This window comes from Pristiophorus japonicus, chromosome 3 (assembly GCF_044704955.1).
Source record: "Pristiophorus japonicus isolate sPriJap1 chromosome 3, sPriJap1.hap1, whole genome shotgun sequence".
Classification (NCBI taxonomy): Eukaryota; Metazoa; Chordata; class Chondrichthyes; family Pristiophoridae; genus Pristiophorus; species Pristiophorus japonicus.
The window spans coordinates 25533390-25547554 of record NC_091979.1 but is presented as its reverse complement, the minus strand read 5'-3'; the positions used below and the strand labels follow the sequence as shown (position 1 = coordinate 25547554).

The 14165-nt window shown below is 45.0% G+C and overlaps 1 protein-coding gene across 2 annotated transcripts in view; it reads left to right on the top strand.

The window, feature by feature from the left end:
• LOC139259695 (IQ calmodulin-binding motif-containing protein 1-like) overlaps positions 1–14165 on the top strand; it is a 109194-nt gene that overhangs the window by 60045 nt on the left and 34984 nt on the right. The window lies entirely within an intron of this gene.

The window sequence follows — 14165 nt, the reverse complement described above, 5'->3', positions numbered from 1 at the left end:
AGCCTTGAGGAAGAGTTTATAGAGTGCATAAGGGACGGGTTCCTTGAGCAGTTTGTAACGGAATCAACCAGGGGGCAGGCTATCTTAGATCTGGTCCTGTGTAATGAGACAGGATTAATAAACAATATCCTAGTAAAAGATCCACTTGCAATGAGTGATCATAGCATATTTGAATTTCAAATTCAGATGGAGGGTGAGAAAGTTGGATCTCTAACCAGCGTACTAAGCTTAAATAAAGGAGACTATGAAGGCAGAGTTGGGTAAAGTGGACTGGGAAAATAGATTAAAGTGTAGGACAGTTGATGAACAGTGGTGTACATGTAAGGAGATATTTCACAACTCAAGAAAAATATATTCCAGTGAGGAGGAAAGGACGTAAGAGAAAAGATAGCCATCCGTGGCTAACTAAAGAAATAAAGGACGGTATAGAAAATAGAAAATAGGTGCAGGAGTAGGCCATTCAGCCCTTCGAGCCTGCACCACCATTCAAAAAGATCATTCACCTCAGTACCCCTTTCCTGCTTTCTCTCCATACCCCTGATCCCTTTAGCCGTAAGGGCCATATCTAACTCCCTCTTGAATACATCTAACAAATTGGCATCAACAACTCTCTGCGGTAGGGAATTCCACAGGTTAACAACTCTCTGAGTGAAGAAGTTTCTCCTCATCTCAGTCCTAAATGGCTTACCCCTTATCTTTAACATCGGGAACATTCTTCCTGCATCTAACCTGTCCAGTCCCATCAGAATTTTAAGTGTTTCTATGAGATCCCTCTCATCCTTCTGAACTCCAGTGAATACAGGCCCAGTCGATGCAGTGTCTCCTCATATGTCAGTCCTGCCATCCCGGTAATCAGTCTGGTGAACCTTCGCTGCACCCCCTCAATAGCAAGAACATCCTTCCTCAGATTAGGAGACCAAAACTGAACACAATATTCCAGGTGAGGCCTCACCAAGGCCCTGTACAAATGCAGTAACACTCCCCTGCCCTATACTCAAATCTCCTAGCTACGAAGGCCAACATACCATTTGCCTTCTTCACCGCCTGCTGTGCCTGCATGCCAGCTTTCGATGATTGATGTACCATGACACCCAGGTCTCGTTGCACCTCCCCTTTTCCTAATCTGCCGCCATTCAGAAAATATTCTGCCTTCGTGTTTTTGCCACCAAAGTGGATAACCTCACATTTATCCACATTATACTGCATCTGCCATGCATTTGCCCACTCACTTAACCTGTCCAAGTCAACTTGCAGCCTTTTAGCGTCCTCCACAGCTCATACCGCCACCCAGCTTAGTGTCATCTGCAAACTTGGAGATGTTACACTCAATTCCTTCATTTAAATCATGAATGTATATTGTAAATAACTGGGGTCCAAGCACTGAGCTCTGCGGCACCCCACTAGTCACTGCCTGCCATTCTGAAAAGGACTTGTTTATCCCGACTCTCTGCTTCCTGTCTGCCAACCAGTTCTCTATCCATGTCAGTACATTACCCCCAATACCATGTGCTTTAATTTTGCACCCCAATCTCTTGTGTGGGAACTTGTCAAAAGCCTTTTGAAGGTCCAAATACACCACATCCACTAGTTCTCCCTTGTCCACTTTACTAGTTACATCCTCAAAAAATTCCAGAAGATTTGTCAACATGCTTTCCCTTTCATAAATCCATGCTGACTTGGACTAATCCTGTCACTGCTTTCCAAATGCGCTGCTATTTCATCTTTAATAATTGATTCCAACATTTTCCCCACTACTGATGTCAGGCTAACCGGTCTATAATTACCCGTTTTCTCTCTCCCTCCTTTTTTAAAAACTGCCGTTACATTAGCTAGCCTCCAGTCCATAAGAACTGATCCAGAGTCGATAGACTGCTGGAAAATGATCATCAATGCATCCACTATTTCTAGGGCCACTTCCTTAAGTACTCTGGGATGCAGACTATCAGGCCCCGGGGATTTATCAGCCTTCAATCCCATCAATTTCCCTAACACAATTAGCCGCCTAATAAGGATTTCCTTCAGTTCCTCCTTCTCACTAGACCCATCGGTCCACTAGTATTACTGGAAGGTTATTTGTGTCTTCCTTCGTGAAGACAGAACCAAACTATTTGTTCAACTGGTCTGCCATTTCTTTATTCCCCATTATAAATTCACCTGAATCTGACTGCAAGGGACTTAAGTTTGTCTTCACTAATCTTTTTCTCTTCACCTATCTATCGAAGCTTTTGCAGTCAGTTTTTATGTTCCCGACAAGCTTCCTCTCATACTCTATTTTCCCCCTCTTAATTAAACCCTTTGTCGTCCTCCTGCTGAATTCTAAATTTCTCCCAGTCCTCAGGTTTGCTGCTTTTTCTGGCCAATTTATATGCCTCTTCCTTGGATTTAACGCTATCCTTAATTTCCCTTGTTAGCCACGGTTGAGCCATCTTCCTCATTTTATTTTTACTCCAGACAGGGATGTACAATTGTTGAAGTTCATCCATGTGATCTTTAAATGTTTGCCATTGTCTACTCACCGTCAACCCTTTAAGTATCATTTACCAGTCTATTCTAGCCAATTCACGTCGCATACCATCGAAGTTACCTTTCCTTAAGTTCAGGGCCCTAGTCTCTGAATTAACTCTCGATCTCAATAAATAATTCTACCATATTATGGTCACTCTTCCCCAAGGGGCCTTGCACAACAAGATTGCTAATTAGTCCTTTCTCATTACACATCACCCAGTCTAGGATGGCCAGCCCTCTAGTTGGTTCCTCGACATATTGGTTTGGAAAACCATCCCTAATACACTCCAGGAAATCCTGCTCCACCGTATTGCTAACAGTTTGGTTAGCCCGATCTATATGTAGATTAAAGTCGCCCATGATAACTGCTGTATCTTTATTGCATGCATCCCTAATTTCTTGTTTGATGCTGTCCCCAACCTCTCTACTATTGTTTGGTGGTCTGTGCATAACTCCCACTAGCGTTTTCTGCCCTTTGGTATTCCGTAGCTCCACCCATACAGATTCCACATCATCCAAGCTAATGTCCTTCCTTACTATTGCGTTAATTCCCTCTTTAACCAACAACGCTACCCCACTTCCTTTTCCTTTCTGTCTATCCTTCCTAAATGTTGAATACCCCTGGATGTTGACTTCTCAGCCTTGGTCAACCTGGAGCCATGTCTCCATGATGCCAATTATATCATAGTCATTAATTGCTGCCTGTGCAGTTAATTCGTCCACCTTATTACAAATACTCCTCGCGTTGAGGCACAGAGGCTTCAGGCTTGTCTTTTTAACACACTTTGCCCTTTTAGAATTTTGCTGTAATGTGGCCCTTTTTGATTTTTGCCTTGGGTTTTTCTGCCCTCCGCTTTTACTTTTCTTCTTTCTATCTTTTGCTTCTGACCCCTTTCTACTTCTCTCTGTCTCTCTGCATAGGTTACCATCCCCCTGCCATATTAGTTTAACTCCTCCCCAACAGCACTAGCAAACACTCCCCTTCGGACATTGGTTCCGGTCCTGCCCAGGTGCAGACCGTCTGGTTTGTACTAGTCCCACCTCCCCCAGAACCGGTTCCAATGTCCCAGAAACTTGAATCCCTCCCATCTGCACCATTCCTCAAGCCATGTATTCATCTGAGCTATCCTGCGATTCCTGCTCTGACTAGCACGTGGCACTGGTAGCAATCCTAAGATTACTACCTTTGAGGTCTTACTCTTTAATTTAACTCCTAGCTCCCCAAATTCAGCTTGGAGGACCTCATCCCGTTTTTTTACCTATATGCACCACGTCAGCTGGCTGTTCACCCTCCTCCTCCAAAATGTCCTGCAACCGTTTCGAGACATCCTTGACCCTTGCACCAGGGAGGCAGCATACCATCCTGGAGTCTCGATTGCGGCCGCAGAAATGTCTTATCTATTCCCCTTACAATAGAATCCCCTACCATTATAGCTCTCCCACTCTTTTTCCTGCCCTCCTGTGCAGCAGAGCCACCCACGGTGCCATGGACTTGGTTGCTGCTGCCCTCCCTTGATGAGTCATCCCCCCCCCCACCCACCCACCCAGCAGTACCCAAAACGGTGTATCTGTTTTGGAGGAGGATAACAGCAGGGGACTTCTGCACTATCTTCCTTCCACTGCTCTTCCTGTTGGTCCCTTATCTGTCTGTGTAACCTTTTCCTGCGGTATGACCAACTCACGAAACGTGCTATTCACGGCATCCTCAGCATCGCGGATGCTCCAGAGTGAATCCACCAGCAGCTCCAGTGCCGCAATGCGGTCTGTCAGGAGCTGCAGCAGGATGCACTTCCCGTACATGTGGTCGTCAGGAAGACTGGAAGCGTCTCCGAATTCCCTCATAGTACAGGAGGGGCATGACGTGTGTCCGAGCTCTCCTGCCATGACTTAACCCCTAGATTAACTTAATTTGGCAACAATAATGATAAAGGTTACCGACTGATAAAGGAAAAGAAAAAGAAAAACTACTCGCCAATCACCAGCCAATCACTTATCCCCTTGGCTGTGACATCATCTTTCGATTTCTTTTTACTTCTTTGCTTACCTTCTGCCCCTGCACCTGCACCAGCTGGCCTCGAACTGCCCAAACTCCTGAACTCGCAGGCCTTTTATACGCCTCCAACTCCCCGGACTCCCACCTCCTCGACTGCCCAAACTCCTGAACTCGCTGACCTTTTATAGACCTCCAACTCCCTGGACTCCCACCTCCTCGACTGCCTGAACTCGCGGGCCTTTTATAGACCTCCAACTCCCCGGACTCCCACCTCCTCGACTGCCCGAACTCCTGAACTCGCGGGCCTTTTATAGGCCTCCGACTCCCCGGACTTCCGCCTCCTCGACTCCAGAATCCAATTAAAAACAAGGACATACAATGTGGCCAAAATTAGTGAGAGGACAGAAGATTGGGAAGCGTTTAAAAGCCAACATTAGCCATGATCATATTGAATGGTGGTGCAGGCTCGAAGAGCTGAATGGCCTACTCCTGCACCTATTTTCTATGTTTTGTATGTAACAAAAAATGACTCAAAAAATGATTAAGAAAGGGAAGATAGACTATGAAAGTAAACTAGCACGAAATATAAAAACAGATTGCAAGAGTTTCTATAGGTATATTAAAAGGACAATTTTGGTGAGAATAAATGTTGGTCCCTTCAAGGACGAGACCGGGGAATTAGTAATGAGGAATATGGAGATGGCAGAAACTCTGAACAAATATTTTGTATCAGTCTTTACAGTAGAGGACACTAACAATATTCCAACAGTGGATTGTCAAGGGGCTATAGGGAGGGAGGAACTTAACACAATCACAAAGGAGGTGGTACACAGTAAGATAATGGGACTAAAGATGGATAAATCCCCTGGACCTGATGGCTTGCATTCTAGGGTCTTAAGAGAACTAGCGGCTGGGATTGTGGATGCATTGGTTGTAATTTGCCAAAACTCCCTGGATTCTAGGGAGGTCTCAGCAACTTGGAAAACTGCAAATGTGATGCCCCTATTTAAAAAAGGAGGCAGACAAAAAGCAGGAAACTATAGACCAGTTAACCTAACATCTGTGGTTGGGAAGATGTTGGAGTCCATTATTAAAGAAGCAGTCGCAGGACATTTGGAAAAGCAAAATTTGGTCAGGTAGAGTTGGCATGGATTTATTGAAGGGGAAGTCATGTTTGACAAATTTGCTAGAATTCTTTGAGGATGGAACGAACAGGGTGGATAAAGGGGAACCAGTGGATGTGGTGTATTTGGAATTCCAGAAGGCATTTGACAAGGTGCCACAAAAAGGTTACTGCACAAGATAAACGTTCACGGGGTTGGGGGTAATATATTGGCATGGATAGAGGATTAGCTAATGAACAGAAAACAGAGAGTCAGGATAAATGGTTCATTCTCTGGTTGGCAATCAGTAGGGTGCCGCAGGGATCAGTGCTGGGACCCCAACTATTTACATAAGAATTAGGAACAGGAGTAGGCCATCTAGCCCCTCGAGCCTGCTCCGCCATTCAACAAGATCATGGCTGATCTGGCCGTGGACTCAGCTCCACTTACCCGCCTGCTCCCCATAACCCTTAATTCCCTTATTGGTTAAAAATCTATCTATCTGTGATTTGAATACATTCAATGAGCTAGCCTCAACTGCGTCCTTGGGCAGAGAATTCCACAGATTCACAACCCTCTGGGAGAAGAAATTCCTTCTCAACTCGGTTTTAAATTGGCTCCCCCGTATTTTGAGGCCGTGCCCCCTAGTTCTAGTCTCCCCGACCTCTCTGCCTCTATCTTGTCTATCCCTTTCATGATTTTAAATGTTTCTATAAGATCACCCCTCATCCTTCTGAACTCCAACGAGTAAAGACCCAGTCTACTCAATCTATCATCATAAGGTAACCCCCTCATCTCAGAAATCAACCTAGTGAATCGTCTCTGTACCCCCTCCAAAGCCAGTATATCCTTCCTTAAGTAAGGCGACCAAAACTGCACGCAGTACTCCAGCTGCGGCCTCACCAATACCCTATACAGTTGCAGAAGGACCTCCCTGCTTTTGTACTCCATCCCTCTCGCAATGAAGGCCAACATTTAATTTGCCTTCCTGATTACCTGCTGCACCTGCAAACTATTTGGGATTCATGCACAAGGACCCCCAGGTCCCTCTGCACCGCAGCATGTTGTAATTTCTCCCCATTCAAATAGTATTCCCTTTTACTGTTTTTTTTTTTCCCAAGGTGGATGACCTCACACTTTCCGACATTGTATTCCATCTGCCAAACCTTAGCCCATTCACTTAACCTATCTAAATCTCTTTGCAGCCTCTCTGTGTCCTCTACACAACCCGCTTTCCCACTAATCTTTGTGTCATCTGCAAATTTTGTTACACTACACTCTGTCCCCTCTTCCAGGTCATCTATGTATATTGTAAACAGTTGTGGTCCCAGCAACGATCCCTGTGGCACACCACTAACCACCGATTTCCAACCCGAAAAGGACCCATTTATCCCGACTCTGCTTTCTGTTAGCCAGCCAATTCTCTATCCATGCTAATCCATTTCCACTGACCCCGTGTACCTTTATCTTCTACAGTAATCTTTTGTGTGGCACCTTATCGAATGCCTTTTGAAAATCTAAATACACCACATCCATCGGTACACCTCTATCCGCCATGCTCGTTATATCCTCAAAGAATTCCAGTAAATTAGTTAAACATGATATCCTCTTCATGAATCCATGCTGCGTCTGCTTGATTGCACTATTCCTATCTAGATGTCCCGCTATTTCTTCCTTAATGATAGTTTCAAGCATTTTCCCCACTACAGATGTTAAACTAACCGGCCTATAGTTACCTGCCTTTTGTCTGCCCCCTTTTTTAAACAGAGGCGTTACATTAGCTGCTTTCCAATCCGCTGGTACCTCCCCAGAGTCCAGAGAATTTTGGTAGATTATAACGAATGCATCTGCTATAACTTCCGCTATCTCTTTTAATACCCTGGGATGCATTTCATCAGGACCAGGCGACTTGTCTACCTTGAGTCCCATTAGCCTGTCCAGCACTACCCCCCAAGTGACAGTGATTGTCCTCCCTTCCCACATTCCTGTGACCAGCAATTTCTGGCATGGTTTTTGTGTCTTCCACTGTGAAGACCGAAGCAAAATAATTGTTTAAGGTCTCAGCCATTTCCACATTTCCCATTATTAAATCCCACTTCTCATCTTCTATAGGACCAACATTTACTTTAGCCGCTCTTTTCCATTTTATACATATGTAAAAGCTTTTACTATCCGTTTTTATGTTTTGCGCAAGTTTACCTTCGTAATTTATCTTTCCTTTCTTTATTGCTTTCTTAATCATTCTTCGCTGTCGTTTAAAATTTTCCCAATCTTCTATTTTCCCACAAACCTTGGCCACCTTATATGCATTGGTTTTTGATTTGATACTCTCCTTAATTTCCCTGGTTATCCACGGCTGGTTATCCCTTCTCTTACCGCCCTTCTTTTTCATTGGAATATATTTTTGTTGAGCACTATGAAAGAGCTCCTTAAAAGTCCTCCTCTGTTCATCAATTGTGCCACCGTTTAGTCTGTGTTTCCAGTCTACTTTAGCCAACTCTGCCCTCATCCCACTGTAGTCCCCTTTGTTTAAGCATAGTATGCTCGTTTGAGACACTACTTCCTCACCCTGTATTACTGTATTACAAATTCAACCATACTGTGATCACTCATTCCGAGAGGATCTTTTACTAGGAGATCGTTTATTATTCCTGTCTCATTACACAGGACCAGATCTAAGATAGCTTGCTCCCTTGTAGGTTCTGTAACATACTGTTCTAAGAAACAATCCCGTATGCATTCTATGAATTCCTCCTCCAGGCTACCCCGTGCAATTTGATTTGACCAATCGATATGTAGGTTAAAATCCCCCATGATTAATGCCGTTCCTTTTTCACATGCCTCCATTATTTCCTTGATTATTGCCCGCCCCACCGTGAAGTTATTATTTGGGGGCCTATAAACTACGCCCACCAGTGACTTTTTCCCCTTACTATCTCTAATCTCCACCCACAATGATTCAACATTTTGTTCATTAGAGCCAATATCATCTCTTACAACTGCCCTGATATCATCCTTTATTAACAGCTACCCCACCTCCTTTCCCTTCTTGTCTATCTTTCCAAATCGTCAGATACCCCTGTATGTTTAATTACAATCTATATTAACAACTTGGAGGAAGGGACTGAGTGTAATGTAGCCAAGTTTGCTGACGGTACAAAGGTGGGAGGAAAAGCAATGTGTGAGGAGGACACAAAAAATCTGCAAAAGGACATAGACAGGCTAAGTGAGTGGGCAAAAATTTGGCAGGTGGAGTATAACGTTGGAGAGTGTGAGGTCATGCACTTTGGCAGAAAAAAAATCTAAGAGCAAGTTATTATTTAAATGGAGAAAGATTGCAAAATGCTGCAGTACAGCAGGACCTGGGAGTACTTGTGCATGAAACAAAAAAGGTTAGTATGCAGGTACAGCAAGTGATCAGAAAGGCCAATGGAATCTTGGCCTTTATTGCAAAGAGAATGGAGTATAAAAGCAGGGAAGTCTTGCTATAGTTGTACAGGGTATTGGTGAAACATAGAAACATAGAAAGCAGCAGTAGGCCGTTTGGCCCTTTGAGCCTGCACCACCATTCGATAAGATCATGATTGATCATTCCCTCAGTACCCCTTTCCTGCTTTCTCTCCATACCCCTTGGTCCCTTTAGCTGTAAGGGCCATATCTAACTTCCTCTTGAATATATCCAATGAACTGGCATCAACAACTCTCTGCGGCAGGGAATTCCACAGGTTAACAACTCTCTGAGTGAAGAAGTTTCTCCTCATCTCGGTCCTAAATGGTCTACCCCTTATCCTAAGACTTATTCTAAGACTGTGTCCCCTGGTTCTGGACTTCCCCAACATCGGGAGCAATTATCCTGCATCTAACCTGTCCAGTCCCGTCAGAATCTTATATGTTTCTATGAGATCCCCTCTCATCCTTCTAAACTCTAGAGTATAAAGGCCCAGTTAATCCAGTCTCTCCTCATACGTCAGCCCAGCCATTCCAGGAATCAGTCTGGTGAACCTTCGCTGCACTCCCTCAATAGCAAGAACGTCCTTCCTCAGATTAAGAGACCAAAACTGAACACAATACTCCAGACGAGGCTTCACCAAGGCCCTGTACAACTGCAGTAAGACCTCCCTGCTCCTATACTCAAATCCCCTAGCTATGAAGTCCAACATACTATTTGCCGCCTTCACTGCCTGCTGTACCTGCATGCCAACTTTCAATGATTGATGAGCCATGACACCCAGGTCTCGTTGCACCTTCCCTTTTCCTAGTCTGCCGCCATTTAGATAATATTCTGCCCCCAAAGTGGATAACCTCACATTTATACACATTATATTGCATTTGCCGAACCTGTCCAAGTCACCCTGTAGCCTCCTAGCGTCCTTCTCACAGCTCACACCGCCACCCAGCTTAGTGTCATCTGCAAACTTGGAGATATTACATTCAATTCCTTCGTCTAAATCATTGATGTATATTGTCAAGAGCTGGGGTCCCAGCACTGAGCCCTGCGGCACTCCACTAGTCACTGTCTGCCATTCTGAAAAGGACCCGTTTATCCCAACTCTCTGCTTCCTGTCTGCCACCCAGTTCTCTATCCACATCAGTACATTACCCCCAATACCATGTGCTTTGATTTTGCACATCAATCTCTTGTGTGGGACCTTGTCAAAAGCCTTTTGGAAGTCCAAATACACCACATCCACTGGTTCTCCCCTGTCCACTCTACTAGTTACATCCTCAAAAAAATTCCAGAAGATTTGTCAAGCATGATTTCCCTTTCATAAATCCATGCTGACTTGGACCGATTCTGTCACTGCTTTCCAAATGTGCTGCTATTTCATCCTTAATAATTGATTCCAACATTTTCCCCACTACTGATGTCAGGCTAACTGGCCTATAACTACCCGTTTTCTCTCTCTCCCTTTTTAAAAAGTGGTGTTACATTAGCTACCCTCCAGTCCATAGGAACTGATCCAGAGTCGATAGACTTTTGGAAAATGCATCCACTATTTCTCGAGCCACTTTCTTAAGTACTCTGGGATGCAGACCATCAGGCCCCGGGGATTTATCGACCTTCAATCCCATCAACTTCCCCAACACAATTTCCTGCCTAATAAGAATATCCTTCAGTTCCTCCTTCTCACTAGATCTCGGTCCCCTACTACTTCTGGAAGGTTATTTGTGTCTTCCTTCGTGAAGACAAAACCAAAGTATTTGTTCAACTGGTCTGCCATTTCTTTGTTCCCCATTATAAATTCATCTGACTCCGACTGCAAGGGACCTACGTTTGCTTTCACTAATCTTTTTCTCTTCACATATCTGTAGAAGCTTTTGCAGTCAGTTTTTAATGTTCCTGGCAAGCTTCCTCTCGTACTCTAATTTTTCCCCCTCCTAATTAAACCCTTTGTCCTCCTCTGCTGAATTCTAAATTTCTCCCAGTCCTCAGGTTTGCTGCTTTTTCTGGCCAATTTATATGCCTCTTCCTTGGATGTATCACTATCCTTAATTTCCCTTGTTAGCCACGGTTGAGTGACCTTCCCCGTTTTATTTTTACTCCAGACAGGGATGTACAATTGCTGAAGTTCATCCATGTGATCTTTAAATGTTTGCCATTGCTTATCCACTGTCAACCCTTTAAGTATCATTTGCCAATCTATTCTTGCCAATTCACGCCTCAAACCATCAAAGTTACCTTTCCTTAAGTTCAGGAACCTAGTTTCTGAATTAACTGTGTCACTCTCGATCTTAATAAAGAATTCGACCATATTATGGTCACTCTTCTCCAAGGGACCTTGCACAATAAGATTGCTAATTGAGGCCACACCTGGAAGACTGCGTGCAGTTTTGGTATCCATATTTACGAAAGGATATACTTGCTTTGGAGGCAGTTCAGAGAAGGTTCACTAGGTTAATTCTGGAGATGGGGGGGTTGACTTATGAGGAACGGTTGAGTAGGTTGGGCCACTACTCATTGGAATTCAGAAGAATGAGAGGTGATCTTGTCAAAACGTATAAGATTATGAGGGGGCTTGACAAGGTGGATGCAGAGAGGATGTTTCCACTGATGAGGGAGACTAGAACTAGGGGGCATAATCTTAGAATAAGGGGCCGCCCAATTAAAACTGAGATGAGGAGGAATTTCTTCTGAGGTTTGTGGATCTGTGGAATTCGCTGTGTCAGAGAGCTGTGGAAGCTGGGACATTGAATAAATTTAAGACAGAAATAGACAGATTCTTCAATGATAAGGGAATAAGGGGTTATGGAGAGCGGGCAGTGAAGTGGAGCTGGGTCAATGATCAGATCAGCCATGATCGTATTAAATGAGGAGCAGGCTCGAGGGGCCTACTCCTGCTCCTATTTCTTATGTTCTTATGTATTTATCCTTCATCCTCTTCGGCAGTCCCTCAGAGTTGAGGATGACTTGCTTCCGCTTTATTCAATTCCATTGTGAAGGCTACTATAAAATCTGTATGCACCACCCTATCACACAGTGTATTCTAAATCCAAAGCACTTGTTGCGTAAAAATGTTTTTCCTCATGTCACACCTCATTATCGACCCTTCAGCTGGAAACAGTTTCTCTTTATTTAAACTATCTGAACCCTTCATGATTTTAAACAGCTCTATCAAATCGCCTCTCAGCCTTGCGTGTGAATACCTGTATTGGTTGTATGAACACACAATGCCTTCATTTGTAATTCCTGTGTTTGCTACCTTAACAAAGGCCACGCGTAAGATAATTGCACACAAATATATCCAGCGTTCATATGCTAACATTTCAAGCACCCAACTTGAGGAAGGGCCAAACATCAAAATGAACGGAACTTAAAATGTGAAATGTACAATATGTCGGGGCGGATTTTCCAGTCTTTTGCGCTCTGTTTTTTGCCGTGGAGCAACGGCAATGGCGGTGGTGAGGTCTTCTGGGCGAGCGGGCGGAAAGCCTCCAGAGCCCTGCGGGAGTTTTCGGGGCCAGTGGCGCGGAGTAGCACCGCCTGGAAGAGCTGTGCCGGTGTGTAACACCCCTGGTTACGACACCGGCGTGCTTTTTGAATCCCACCCGATCCGTACACCCCGCAACACGCCCTGCTGTGACCGCCTGTAAGTCAACCTATACCGACTGCGGAGAGGTAAGTTATACCGTCCTAAGATAAGTGTGATTGTCTTTTCTTTTCTTTATTTTTTTTGCGCTTTATGTTGTGGGCTGTGTATTGGGAGTGTTTTTGTGGGGTTTTTTCAGGGTTATTTTTCTCTCCAGGCGTCTCTCGGAGCGCTCCCGGCCCGGCTCTTTAGCTCGGGAGTTTCCCATGCTCAGCCCGAAGAGAGGTGTATATCGCCTCCCTTGGCGCTCCGCCCCACACTCGGGGCCCAGCTGCCCAATTTTGCTGACTGAGGCGCAAACTGTTCCCGGGCGTAAACTTTACCGCCAAGAATGGTGTGAGCTGAGCCGAAAATCCAGCCCGTGAGATGTAATAATGTACTTTAATATTTGTAACAGTGCAACTCCCTAAACATTTTGAAAGTAAAGCAATTACCAAACTGGAATCGTTGACATCTGCTGGTTAGAAATATATATAACTTGAGGTGTACACTTGCGCAATCAGTTTTTATACAGTAATCATAATGTTTAACAAAGCTCAGACAAGGAAACCAGTACCACAGGTTTAGTGACAATATCGGCAACCAACATGCAATTCCTGATCTCTCCTATAAGGGTTGTTGAATGCGATAGCGCCGACCACGTTCCGATGTCCTGCAAGCGTATGCAGCTCTTCTCCCACTCTCTCGCCCAGACTCACACTCTCTCTCTCTCTCTCTCCCACACACTCTCTCTCTCCCAGTCACACTCTCTCTCCCAGTCACACTCTCTCTCCCTCAGTCTCTCTCTCTCTCCCCCAGTCACACACTCTCTCTCTCTGTCTCTCTCTCTTTCTGTTATGTAATGATGTGTCCAGGTGGGGGGGGGGGGGGAAGGTGATGTTATGTAATGATGTGTGTATCGTCCCAGTACCTTAAATGTATTGTAAGTACAATGCCACACCACAGAGGGCGCTGCGGTGGAAAACCCTGGTAGTACCTGTAACAGGTGCTATATAAGGCTGACCACCACACCTGGGAGGCACTCTGGAGCTAAACAATAAAGGACGAAGGTCACAGCAGTTAGATTTACACCAGACCGTGTGGAGTCAGTGATTTGTGTGCTACATACACCACACTTTCTCTCTCTCTTTCTTTCTCTCTCTTTCTCTCTCTCTCTCTCTCTCTCCCACCCCCCAATCACTCACTCTCTCTCTCTCTCTCTCTCTCTCTCTCTCTCACACTCACTCTCACCACCTCTCTCTCTCAGCCCCCTCTCTCCCCCACTCACTCTCTCTCCTCTCTCTTCCCAATCACTCTCTTCCTCAGTCACACTCTCTCTCTCTCTCTCTTCCCAGTCACACACTTTCTCTCTCTCTCCCACTCTCTCTTTCTCTCTCCCCCCCAACTCTCTCTCTCTCCCTCCCCCCCTCCTCTCTCTCCCTCCCCCCCTCTCTCTCTCTCCCTCCCCCCACTCTCTCCTCACTCCCTCCCCCCTCT